Genomic DNA, 14906 nt, shown 5'->3' with positions numbered 1-14906 from the left:
TATTTAAAAATTATACAAAAATATTTTTTTTAATTCTCAACATTCAAGGAAAAAAATCATAATAATTAAATTGATAATACTAGAAATCATTTTTTTAAATTTTAAAATGGTGTTAAATTAGTTTTTTTGTAATACATTTTAGGGAGTTATTGCGGTAAAATACAAATTTTTAATTACTTATAATTTCAGAAAAATCTCTCCGAGGTGCACATTCTCCCTCTTCTGAACCATATTCAAAATCTCTAAATCAATCCATCTATCCTGTAAAGCGTTATTTCACATGCGCATACACACATTCTGCTTTATTATAAGAAGTGTTAGTAAGTTGCATCTATGGCCTTACCAAAGCCCTTGATGTTTTGAAGCAATAAGCGAAGTGATAGATTGATTCTTAAGATTCACTAACTCTTGAGTACTGCTGTTATAATAAACTGGATATTAAATTTGCCCCAGTACTTGTATATAAATAAAAGTTTTGAATCCTTGCCTTGGCGAGATATTCTCTATGAAAAGGGAAAATGAGCATATAATCTTGAAGTCGCCGATGTCATTAGAAAAACATTCTAGTAGATGAGTTGGTATAGAAAGTTAAAATCGGACATCTGTGTGCATTTGAATATATTCATGTGTAATGACCAAATCTGAAGATTTTGGAAGTTTACAGAAATACAGCTTGAATCTTATCAAGAAAAAAAAATGATTTTATTAGATAAAATCAGATAAAACAGTTAAATTAAGGGAACCTCAAAATATTTTTTTTTCATATGAGCTTTTTAAACTTTAACATAATAAACATTTTTATGCTTCACTTATACCTTTCTTTTTCCACACAAATCCGGTGGGATTGTCCCTCCTCCTGCTTTTTTGTTTTCGTAAACATATTGCGCATTTTGTATCAAGCTGAATTGCACATTTAATGCGCAGTTTGAAACAGTATTTTTTTAATCTGCCACAGTTTGGATACAAACTTACAATTTTAGTGTTCGACTTCATATCGAATTTCGCATGTGAAGCTGGTTATGTTTTTCATTTATCGTGTTCACAGATACATTGATAGAAAGAGAAATTTCCTGTTAATGGATTTAGTTTCGATACATGCGATTTCTATTATTTGGAAAGAGGCAGCTTTTGTAATGCTGCTTCTTTCCACCTAAGATTTGAAGGAACTGCGGCTGCAGTTACCGTAGGCAATGTGAAACAATGATATCCAATTAATGCTGATCGTAAATCATCTAAATCCTCCAACGATAAATGGAGTTCTGAATTCCGGCTCTGGTGAAAAGAGCACTTGGAATGGTTTAGATAGTGATAACATTCTCAGCCGGCGTCTTGGCATAGGGGTAGCGCATCTTCCCCGTGATCTGGGCGTCCCGGGTTCGAGTCCCGGTTTGGGCATGGTTGTTGTTCTATCGGAGATGTGTGAATGTACCCTCCTGTAAAAAGGGGTTGTGCAAGCGAATGTGTGATGCACGAGTAGTTAAGTCGTACTCTTGGCCCAAGTTGGCTCTACGATAAAAACAAGAGGCGCTCCCCCTTAGGCTTAAATCGGCTGTCCTTGAACAGCAGGCTTGTCCATGGCAAGTGCCATAAGAAACAACAACAACATAACATTCTCATATAAACAGGTGTTTCTCAAAATAATGGAAACACCTGTGAATAAAAGGGACATTTTTTAATGCGCTTAATCATTAAAATATAATAATAATAGCCACCACTTTTTTTTATCAATAGCCAGGAATATATTCTAGTAATATGTGTTAGCTTTATTAAAGTGATATAATACTTGGATTTTTTTCAAAAACGTAAAATATTGGACCTCTCAGATTTTCAAAGAAGCCAAATTGTAGGAGACCGTCTAACCGGAGCAAGTGCGACCGAAACATTCCTACTTTTAAACGTTTCTAAAGGTATTGTGTCTAAAGTCATGACAGCATACACACAGCGCGGTAAGACAAGCTCGGCAAAGCAAAATAGTGGGCGGAAAGAGAAGCTCAGTGAAAGATACTGACGGGTATTGAAGCGGGTTGTAATGTCTAAACAGCGAACAACTGCAGCAAAAGTGACCGCAGAGCTCAATACCCACCTGGATTCTCCAGTGTCAGTGATTACAATTAGAAGGCATATTCATAAACAGAACATTTATGGCAGAGCAGAAAGTCCCAAGCCACTTGTCACTAATGTTAATGGTAAACGCCGTCTACAGTGGTACCACACTCACAAAACTTGGTCGATTGATAAGTGGAAGAAAGTAATATGGTCTAACGAATCGTGTTTCGCACTCTTCACTACAACAGGACGGATACATGTTTGGAGGACACCTATACAAGCCTATGATCGTGATTGTCTCCTTCCAACTGCCAAGCATGGAGGTTGGTCTGTCATGATATGTGCCGCCATGTCGTGTATTTCTGCAGGACCAATCGTAACCCTGAAAGGAAAGATCACTGGGGAGAAATATAGAGAAATTTTAGCTGACCAGGTCCATCCTATGATGCAAACTTTGTTTCTTGCAACAGATTTAATTTTCCAGGGTCGTATTGTACCTATCCATGCAGTGAAACTTGTCCAATCATGGTTTGATGAACACGAACATTAAACACTTGCCTTGACCCGCATATTTACTTGACCGCAACATAACTGAACCGTTATGGTCTATTTTAGAGCGTTCACTACGGAAACGATATCCTCCACAAGCATCTCTCCCAGAACTTTCACAATATCTCCAGGAAGAATGATACAATATTCCTCTAAACACTATTCAACACTTGTATCAATCGATTCCTAGGCGAATCCAAGCTGTATTACATGCCAAAGGTGGTTCTAGACCATACTAATAAAAGATTCTTTATAAATCTAAGGTATTTCCATTATTTTGATAACCACCTGTAATATGACTGAGTCACTTGAGGATATTATTGAAGATGTAAAAAAACAATGTGGTGAAAAAAAACATTCTAGAATAAATTGGGAATAATTGGAATCACTAATCTCCAGTCCTTAAACTTTAAGTTGGAAACTAATACGTCTTAAAATGAAAGAAATTTTTGCCTTGTACGTTAGCTGGTTATTCACTTACCATTACACCAACAGAATATAAACATTAAAAGTCTTTTTTGTCATTTATTCTTTTTTAATATTTTTGTCTTGTTTTTTTGTTCCAATGCTCCTTGGCTTTTACTAAATCGTTTTGCTCCAGTTTTTATCAAGTAATCTTGCTTTTATCTTTCGGACATTTTTTTTCATACTTGTGAGTTTTTATTCCTGTATTGTGTATGCTTCTCATAGCAAATTAAATTTTAAATACTTTTATCTCCCACTTTTACGAGTATTTACACATTCCACATATGTTTGGCGTAGCATAGCCCAATTTGGCTCTCGCACCAATAAACACTGAAATCCAATCCTATCCAAACCTGTACTGTAAGTCTCCTGGTTAAGAAAAATATTTTTAATGATATAACGAAGGCTGCGGAGTCAATCAACTAGACTTTGATTACAAACTTGGCGACCAAAATGAAAGACTCAAAATATCCAGAATTTCATCATCTCGATTAGGAGGAAAAAAAAGTATGGCCTGCTTCTAGAAGCTTCTCCTGTCCTGTAAGGAAAATTATAAAAAGCCAGAAAATAGTATTTGTTTAGTAAGGGTCAGTTACATCAGACTAGTCTATGGATGTGAGCAGTTAAGTTGAGCTCAAAAGAGTGGTTGAGCGAACCCTCTCTGGGCTCTTTGTCCTGTTAAGTTTGTTTATTATTGATTTATATTTTATGTACTGGCTATTGTTTACTGCAATTGCTGTTTGTGCACGGTTCATTTATTATTTGCGTGTTTTCGTGTAGGAAAAAGGGTTGTTATCCGTTACTTTGCCTGTTGGAGATTTAACCATACAACCCACGAAGGGATTTTTAATTTTACACAATATCTATTGAAATATGAAATTCAAAAATTTTTTGCTGAGGAAGCCCTTAATACCAATTTACAGAAAATATTCAATTGAAATTCTTAGCAACCGTTAAGTCCTGTGAACCGCCAAAAGTGACTAGTTCAAAAATAATCACACTTCCATGAAACATTGATAAAATAAAACATACTAAAATCTTCCTTCAAAATGAAATTTCCTCGGATGTCATGTAAAATCGTAGACTTTTTTTTATGTACTAAATTTTTAGACAAATATTTAGAGGTTTTATTTTCCTTAATTATTTCAAATGTGATGAATGTTATTACCATAGAATTTCAAACTATACGGTCGCTCATAAGTCTCTTATTAAATAAAATAAATATGCTTTGAATCAGGCATACTAAAATTTTTCTTCTCGATTTCCTTCAGGAAAATTTACTTCAACTCCAAAATTTCGATTTAAATAAAAAAAAAATGAAAAAAGTATTCAATGTTGAAGAGAAAATTCAATTAAAAACTTGCTTAGTAAATTTTAATGAACTATTTCAAGTCAGGATGATTTTTCTATGAATTTTTACTTATATGAAATAAAGAATCTGGAAGAAAAAAAAAATCTTCCGAGAGTGTTTCAAGTTCTAAAATTTTTCTACTCATTTACAGATAACAAAACAAAATTAAAAGGCAAATATTTTTCTATTAATTTTTTTGCTTTTCTTTCAGAAATGGAATTTCATTGTTCGCGAAATTCGTTTTTTGTCACAGTCATGATTTACATGATCTTAATAAGCGTGCAAAAAGGAAAATATCAAATTGATTCGTCGTGACTTATTTTCAATGCAGACACAACTATACCCGAATACCTTCAATAAAACCCTCTATCTCGAACAAAACAATTGATCAGAACTATTGTACTGTCTTTCTACCAGTTCTTGTTGGAGTCAAAGGAACAGTTTGTCTAGCATTTACAACAATGTCTCGGACATTCATTCATGTAAGCATTACCGTGAACTCAATTTCTATTTAAGCTATCGATTCCAGTAAGATACTGTGAAATCTTCTGACTCGATGACGTCAGAGGGTCCACAAATTCCGATACGTAATATCTGCATTTGAATGGAGGTGAGTGAGCTTTCGACCTCGAACTCGAGCCTCTGCACTATGTGGCTGTTTTCTGATTAATCTCAAATAATATCTTTCAATCCATCCTCCCTTAATTAAACAGAAATAATCAAATGTGTTTATCTTTGAAGTTATATATATATATATATATATATATACAAAAGTATTAGAATCAAGTTAATAGGAAAAACAAAAAATCAAATCAAAATTAAACCAAAAAAATTATAAAAAATATAAAAAAAGAATCCGGCCTGAAGACTTTTTCAAGGGTCACCCTCAGGCAGGGATTCAAAGAAAGGGATTTTTTCTGTGAGGAAATACAAACATTGTCTAATAATGATTCCCCGTGACCCGAAAATCCCCTGAAATTATGCTCAAGAGATATACCATTTTAACAGAAAGGAAATATAAAACAACAAATTAGAAGAAATTAACCACAACAAAGTAAAAATACAATAACAAAAATAACAATAAAAACAAAAAATAGCACTAAAATTAAAAATTAAAAACGAAAAGGCCAGTACATACCATCAACAGTCAAGGAAACTTTAAACTATCGATTGTGATTCCTTGTTTTTAAAAAACTAGCGGTAAATTATGTAAACAGATGTAGGCTCAGAGCGCCATCTAATATATATATATATATATATATATATATATATATATATATATATATATATATATATATATATATATTATCTTTCTAATCTATTTTTATGCAAAGATAAATGTTTGATCTTTGATGTAAATTTGACTCAAGTATTCCATCAGGCAAGAGGAGGATCTCTGTCATCTTTTCAGCTCGAAAAATAATTGAAATAGTAAATAATTAAAAATATTAATCTCAGCAAGCTGGAAGGCAAAGGTAGATTCCCTTACATTGAAGTTCCTATCTGGCAACATCAATTTTTCATGTTAGAAAAACAATCAAAATTAGGGCTTGAAAATCCATTTCATCCCCTAACTTCCAAGATATTGCAGTTTACGAAAAACTTCAAATACAACCAAATTTTGTATGTTGGCGCTCTACAAGACAGATTGTTTGACGTACGCTATGGAGCTTGAGAGTGAAGGGTGGAAATGTTTTTACTTAATTACAGAAATGAAGCGGAGTTCTCTAGCAAGAACTTCCAAAGATAGAATTCACATTATTGTTACAAAATTTTTCTACTATAAATACCGTCAATCAATCGCAGCGCATTTAATCGCTAGTTCAGCAGTTTGCTTGCTGTCTAATCCTCTAAATTCTTACTTGTCGGCGACTCCGACTACTCACACACACGACTTCTAACGATACACCCAACTTCCTGCAGCTTCAGAGTGCCCGTCTTTTATAGTTCCGGGAGGCAGGGCTAGAATATTCAGACCAATCAGGGCGTATCTGTGTGTATCTCGGTTCCTACTGGATGGATCGTGAAACTTCTCGAACCTCCCAGCATGATCCATTTAGTCGCCAAACTCGCCAAATTCGTCACCAAACTCAGCACGTACAGAACAGATCTTACAACGGTTTTACCGGTTTTTCCCATGATGACAATATTCGTGCCGGGTAGCAAAATTACAGATTTCTAACATTATTAATAATTTATTCTCGATAAATTCAAGTACCGTTTGAATTTCAGTACGTCATAATTTTCATAATTTGATATATAGTTGACAATCGCTTCACAAATCAACAACTTTGGTAAACTTTAAAATAAAATACTTAGTATTAAAAAGGTCCTTTTTTTTAATCAATTTGTTTAAATTTACTTTCAAATTAATTTTTCTTTCGTATCAAAGATACTGAATCCTACTACGTTAAAGTTGATCCACAATAATATTTTTTTATTTCAATTTTTATTTATTACTTAAAAACTACTAAAACATGTGCTTTGGAAAGTTCGAGAAAAAAACTAGGGGGCTCTAAAGCTTACATTGTCTAAGAATCCCTCAAGGCTTTATTCAGCCCTAAACAAGGATTAGAGGAAGAGAAGTATATATACCTCAACAACGTAAAAAAATAAATAAAGTGCGACATTTACAACTCATTATGAATCTGAAATCATGCGATAAAAGAATTAGAGCTACGTTCTTTTGTTAGGCCATCTAAAAAAATGCAGTGTGTAAAAATTAACATATTATGTCAAACAATATCATAAAAATTTTTACTCAGTAGCAAATCCATAAAACGTATGTACTTTAAAATACCATTTTTACAGTATTATAATTATTTTGAAGTAAGATCTACTATATACTAATCAAAACAGATCTTTTACCGAAATAATTATCGCTCAATACTCCCTTTACATATTTTAATATTATTAGCCGCCTATAACGACCAGCTAATGGCAAATTAGCTGGTTATTATCACACACTAGATCTCTTTCGTCCGTAAGAGGTACTCGGAACTGGATTCTCAGGAATGTTATGTGAACTTACACTAACAAGGATGATTTAAAAATCAACAATGCAATCTATAATATTTACACCAAAGTCTTCAAAAAGATAAATATTTACACCAAAATCTTCAAAAAGATAAATATTTACACATTCAGCTGGTATGTAAAATACTTTTTCCACAAAAATTATTTTAGAAGTTGCAGAATGAAATAAAAGTCGAACAAAAGTACTAAAGTTTAATATATATTTTGATTATTTAATTAAATGTTTTAAGAAATTATTAATTAAAAATAATGAGTAGATATTTTCCAGTTGCCAGAAATATATCCCTGAATGTTATGAGCAAATTTCTTCTCATAAAATGTAAAAATGTTTTGTTTATGAAATCATTAAGATATAGTTTCACAAAACATTTAATTTTTGAACGAGTTCATAATTCTGGCAAATTATCAGACATTAAAACAGTTTATTTTAATTATCTTACATATGCTCCGCTCAATGTGTACATGAGCCTTTTTAATGGATGTCAATACCATTGCATTATTAGAAAATATCTATCGGTCACCTATCTCCTAAATTCTGTAGTAATATACCTACAATTTATTTAATCCGTCTCGTAAACTGCACAGATATTAAGCAGAATCCTTCTTTCTTAGTTTCCAACAATGGAAGAAAATCACTCTGTCTGATAGTTGATGAAACAATGAAAATGGTTTAAGTTTCAGAATAACAATGTAATCTATTATTTTAAATTAGGCAAACAAAATTTTTTTAATTGCCAAAATTCTCGAAAAATTCACACGATTATTAAATTGATAAGATTAATAAAAAAAAATTAAAATTTTTGTAATGGTGTAAAATTGATTTTTGTGCGATAAGATTTTGTAAAAGTTTTGCACTGAAAAACTCTGAAATTCCTCTTAATTTTTAATTAATTAAAATTATAATTAAAAATTTGGACGGACATGGACGGATGGATGGATATTTGACAATTCCAATACTTTTCTGTACTTCTATACTAGAAAGTGTATATCTATATATACTTTCTAGTGTAAAAGTACAGAAGTATAGAAAGTATATATATAATATAATATACTTTCTAGTGTAGAAGTTCAGAAAAGAATTGGAATCGTTTAAAATTTCGAAGTTAATATTTGAAGAATCTCTACATTTCACGTTTCAGACCTTCAGATGTGTTGTAAAAACACATTTTTTGACATTATCTCTGTCTGTGAACACGATAACGCAAAAACGCTTTGAGCTACGCGGATGAAATTTTGTATATAGACTTTAGACCAAATATCTATCAAATTTTGAAGGAAATCCAATCGGATGAAGTCTGTCTGTCAGTATAACCGAGTACACGTGAACTCGATAACTACAAAATCTAAGACGATTGATATGTAAATAAAATTTAATGCACAGTTCAGAATCTAAAATGTAAATCCTTATCCAATTTTGAACCAATCTGTCAAAAGGTTGATCGTCTGTCAATCAGTACTTACGTTTTTTTTTTACATGCTTACTTAACAACTTTTATTAATAAAATTGAGTATGTTATTTAGTGACTACAACTATAGTTTCGTGTCACATTTTCTTTACCATTAATCGGGGAAAAAAACCCTTCCAAAATGTATATTCGCAAATTGCATAAGATTCGATAAAAATTCTAGATTCATTCCACAAGTCTATATCTCGTAACTATTGTTAACCAATGTCCCAAAAGGCATTTGCGGTGCTTCCCAAGTCCACAATTTTATACGGGAAGAGATGAGGCATTTATTAGAATGTATGCGAGAAAGTTTCGGAGAGACTACTCTTCCTAGATTTTCTTTTTTTCATTTTAATCTCTTATGTTTTGTGCTTACGCCATCTCAGCATAAATTTCATGTTCCGTAACTGTTCCGTCTTGTGTCCCTAGAAGTACGTGTGCTACATGTATGTGAAACTCTGATAAATAATAAAAATTGGCCTTAATACTTAGATGCAGATTTAATTAATGCAAATAAATTAAATTAAGGTGAAGAATTTTAAGACAAAAATGTTTATTTGTTTACCAGTTATTTATTTCATTTTTCATTGATTCTTTGAGAAATTGATTTGATAGTTCTTATGATTGCATCGCTTTGAATTTCAAATATTCTTCGCATTTTTTACTTATGAAGCGTGTTTTTAGATTTTAACTATTTGTTTAGCGCATCTTAGCCAAATCTGGCACTTGTACCATTAACCGAAATAAACCAACCAATCAAACCCACTACCATTACCCCTCCCCACGTTATATTCTAAACGAACACTTTATTTTGAATAATTAGCAGAAGATAATGAAACTTATAATACTAGCCGCCTCAAGCGATCAAGTGTTCCTCCAAGAATATTGATTGTGTTTAATTAATCCCTTATGCACAGGAGGCCGCGATGGCCTGGTGGTAAGGTCTCGGCTTCTTAACCGGAAGGTTTCAGGTTCGAGACCCTATTCCTCCGAAGAACCGTTGTGTAAACGGGTCTGGTGCACGTTAAACGTCCCGACCAAATGTACTCCCGCTGGTGTGATGTGAAGAGGGGGGATGCCAGTTCAGGTGTCGTCCTTTTCATCTGACCGCGGTTCAAAATTACGAGATCCGTCCCAAAATAGCCCTATTGTTGCTTTAAAACGGGGCGTTAATATAACTAAACTACACCTTTATGCACAAATTGATGTCTACGATTTTACCGCCAAAGTATTTCTATATATCAAATTGTGTCAGACCTTATAGTTATATCATAATAGCCTTACACCTGTTTTACTCATTGTGAATATGAACCATTTTCTTTATATTTTCTATGATAGAATGGTGCTATTAAAACATATCTATCCTTCACTTTCATTTCACTTTCTTATTCTTTATGTAAACTACACATTAAATAGAAACTTTCTTCCTTAACATTCAACGATTAAAATGGTGTAAAAATCACTTTTATGCAATAATATTTTTGGGAGTTCTGGCGAAAGAAAATTTTAAAAATGTCGCTTAATATTAATTAATTAAAAATTCAAAAAAAAATCACTTCGCTATAGACATTTTCATCTATATATGTACCGAATATATATGTACATATATATGTACCGAATATATACATACGTACTGTATAGTATATATACAGTAGGTACACACCCGAGTATCCGACTTAATGTGATGGAAGGACTGGCCGGATAATAAAAAAGCTGGATAGGCCAGAGTTCTATGAATTCATTTCTTTGCCTATCACTACGAAAAGACAAAGTCGAGTTAAAATAGAAGGCTATTTACTGGTAGTTTATATGTTGCTCCACACGTTTCAAGAATTTATTAGGGAAAAAATAAGTTAAAGAATATAAACTGTTCACATTTTAACATAAATTCTGTAATGCCCAACTTAAATGCATTAAACATGAACTATACAGTAACGTAAATCCTAGCTCTAATTCTTAAGAAAACTGATTTTATTTTTCACTGATAAATGATTTCGCTGATATGAAAAGTTAACCTAAAATAAAAGTCAAAACTTATAGTTCTTAGGTTTTGAAAAAGTCTTTAACGGATGACTTAATAGATACCTTGCCTTCCTCGCTTGATTACGATTTAAAAAAAAAAGGGGGGGCCGGGTAGTCGTGAACTGGATACTTGGGAGTATACTGTATATGTACCGAAGCTAGTAGCTCTAGGTCTAAAGCTCTGTTCCATAAAGTACTAACGCACTTATATACGCACTACCATTTCTTTTTATAAGTATAGAATATTTTTCATACCTATAGAGTAATAACATACCTGTTTTTGAAATCGAAATATTTTTTTTTTTTTTGATAAGAGGAAAATTGATTCATTTTTGTTGAGAAGAAAAAAAGTAGAAATTTTACTTACCACTTAAGCCGTACACTACATATCTTGGGTTAAAAATTAGTTTTTCCCAGTCAAAAAATTCTCAACGCAAAAGCTGGTGCCTAATCCTGAAATGTGTCGTCTAGTACTGTTGTAATACACACCGAATCCGAATGCGTAATTCGAGACAGCGCAGTAAAAGAGAGAGAAGGTTTCATTTTATTACCCCGCCGAAACGAGCGAGAAGAGAGCGTTATTGTATATCATACTGTCGTCTGTCTTCCTAGAACACGAGTTGCATTGTTTGGTTCCTGGTCTTACCTCTCATTCTTTACGATTAGAAGGTTAATGGCGGCCAAAGAATTTCGCGAAAAAGGTGAAATTAATTAGGTTGTTTATGGTATCAAATCATAATTTGATTGCTAATTAATCATTCTGGATAGGCAAACAAAGGAAAGAATGATTCTCTGATTTATCGTTTGGTGAGAAAAAAATATATTTGCATATAAGTTGGAAATGACTAAAAAAGAATTACCTGCGTTGTAAGAAAATGATTCCATTTTTTCACATGGCATTGAAAGTAAATATACCTACCTATATTTGATGGACTATTGTTTAGTTTCGCAAAAAAGGTCCTTGCAATAATTGCAACTGCAAGTAAAACCATTTAGTTTTACTTACAATAATTTGCCGTATACCCATTGTTAAGACAAAAGTTGCCTTCAGTTTTATGCGCATACTACAAAAAAAGTACAAAAAAAATTTAGTAATGATTTTATACCGGTAAATTTTCGAAAAGATGTACGGATAACTCTGTTGCAATTAAGTACTAAAAAGCAGTTTCATTTCAAAACGCCAAACAATGTTTAGGGTCAACAGCGGAGTTCTAACTAGATAGAATATGCAACTACCCACTACTTTTGAGCTGAGAGAACTGTAAACAAGTCGATTAAAAGTTATTATATGCCCAGTTATCAAATATATTTGTAATAAATACAAATTATATGAATTATAAAATATTAGAACTACTATGTGCGTTATTTTTAGAAAAATTACTAAATAAATTAAAGCATAATTAACTGCTTGTTTATAAAATATTGAAATATTATTTATTCATTTAACTATTCATTACAAACGAAATGACCAATCCAGCAAAATAATAATTTATAATGTTATATTTGTTGTAAGTTTACCATTCCTTCATAATTTGCCATTTGATTAAATGGCGTTATTAATAGGATAATCATCAACTAATAGCTGTGGTTGATTTTTCAAGAATTTTATTACTTCTATAATGCTCATTCAAATAAATAAAAGTATCTATTTCCACAAAATGGCTAAAATAAGCATAAAAAAATTATATAAAATAATTTGTTAGCATGTTGATTAAACTAAAAATCTGTTGAAATTTGAAAATAAATTGAATGCTTAGTTAAAAAAAAAGGGGGGGGGGGCTTTATTGTGTGCATTATTTAGGACCGGAAAATGCTTTACTCTACCATTACTTGCAGTATAACTGAAGAAGACTGTGTATGGGAAATTGGGACCTAATTTGTGAGTTCTTGTGAATTACAGTGTCAAGCACAACATGGCATGGTTCAAATGGAATTTTATAAATTTAGAAAAGGGCATTAGTTGGAATTTTTTATCGACTAATATCTTTAGAAAATGAAGACTCCACTCTTAAATACTGTCGATAAAAATATCGAAAAGATATTAGTCGGAATTTTTATCGACAGCATTTGAAAGGGGAGATACATGCTCTTTTAGCAGATATAAATCTCATTAATAAAACACAACAATTCTCTTCCTTGCCAAGCAAACAATCAAACTTTTATCTTCTCACTTTTTAACAATTCAAAGATAAGGCAAGGGTTTTTTCATAAAAATTATTTATTTTTTATCGTTTTACATTTTTATTTGCTCGACAATAAAACTTTTTTGTAATTTTAATATATTTTTGGTATATAACAAAAAATAATCAGGCCTCAAAAAAAAAAAAAAAAATAGGGGGGATGAGCTAAAGTACTCCTGTTTTTTTAAACTGTAATTCCCAATTTCTGTAGCGAGAAAAACACACATCAGTAAGCTCGTAAGTATACAATATTATGCTGCTCATACATTTATTTAAGTGCAAAATTGTTTCTACGTTACATTTAGTTATATACCGAATGTATATCAGTATATTCGGTATATCCCATTCTTCCTTCACTGTTTTCTATTAAGGACAAAATCTACAATTGTTCATTGACTTTTTTCATTTTTCTAATTTTAAATATTAGTCCAAGACTGATATATCTAGTGATTACACAAGCACTAAATTTATGTCGATAGCTCTCATTATTATTAAAAAATCACAACACAAGAATAAATTTGGACTCTTTTTCCCTTTATTCTGGTCATCATTGCGTAGCAGGCGCAGCCTTGCTACCGCACACACACTCGCTAACGCTACACGATACACTGAAGTGTTTTTCCCTTTGCCGCAAGAGGGCAGCACAGTGACAGGTCGGAACATACCGCCCGCCTTGACATAATGTTGTCAACACACACACACAAGGAAAAACTATGAAATATCACAATTCAATGCACAATGCTGAATAAAAACACACAAATTCAGATTTTAAACACTACACATTACAAGGTAATAACATTAATCACACAATAAAGAACACTAATATAAAATTACACATCAATAGGAAAAATACAAATTTTTGAAATGGCTCTTTTATAAACTCCAGATTGAGTTTTAACTTTTACAACTCTGACCCTTTTATCTTCACCCAGATAACATTCAATTATTCTACCTAATGCCCATTTTTGAGGGGGTAGGTTTTCATCTTTAAGAAGCACTAACTCATTGATTTTTACATTATCTTTTTCTACCTTCCACTTGGACCTCTGTTGCAAATTATTAAGATACTGTATATGCCATTTTCACCAAAACATTTGAATTAATTTTGTCAGTTTTTTCCAATTGGATAATCGATTGTCTTTAACTTCGATTAAATTTGGCTCTACAACAGTATTTAAGGATCTGCCAATTAAGAAATGAGCAGGGGTTAACACGTCATACACATCGGTATCGGACGACAGAGGTGCAAGTGGTCTAGAATTTAGAATTCCTTCTATTTGCGTAATAACTGTTAGGAATTCTTCATAGCTCAATTTGGAATTACCTAAAATGCGTTTGAAATGATATTTAAATGCTTTAACTCCACTTTCCCAGAGGCCACCAAAGTTAGGTGCTCTAGGTGGAATGAAGTTCCAATCAATTCCCTCTGTTGACAAATAACTAGCAAGACTATCGTCGGGTTTTACAACTAAATTGTATAAGTTAGAAAGTTCCTTATTTGCTCCTATGAAGTTTGTGCCGTTATCTGAAAATAATTTCGAACATAAACCTCGTCGAGCCACAAATCTCTTTAAACACGCTATGAAGGCATCTGATGTTAAATCAGTGACCATCTCGAGGTGCACTGCCTTAGTAACTAAGCATACAAATAAACAGACATACACATTATGATAAGTGCCCTTTCTTTGATGTTTATATTTCACAAGAAATGGGCCACAAAAATCTACTCCAGAGCAATTAAATGGGAAGTCAGGAGTCACTCTCTCTTTCGGTAAATCGCCCATCAATTGTTTAACTCCTATGGGTTTA

At 32.3% G+C, this 14906-nt stretch overlaps 1 protein-coding gene across 1 annotated transcript in view; it reads right to left on the bottom strand.

Annotated features, from left to right (window-relative positions):
• Positions 1-11418, bottom strand: part of LOC129971522 (uncharacterized) — a 35081-nt gene extending 23663 nt beyond the window's left edge. Inside the window, exon 1 of the mRNA XM_056085376.1 lies at positions 11285-11418. The gene's annotated coding sequence lies outside the window, so the exon portion shown is untranslated. The remainder of the gene's footprint in view (positions 1-11284) is intronic.
• Positions 11419-14906: the final 3488 nt, after the last annotated feature.

The sequence above is a fragment of the Argiope bruennichi genome, chromosome 6, assembly GCF_947563725.1.
Source record: "Argiope bruennichi chromosome 6, qqArgBrue1.1, whole genome shotgun sequence".
NCBI lineage: Eukaryota > Metazoa > Arthropoda > Arachnida > Araneae > Araneidae > Argiope > Argiope bruennichi.
The sequence above is the reverse complement of the archived record's forward strand: the minus strand, read 5'-3'. Positions and strand labels throughout refer to the sequence as shown.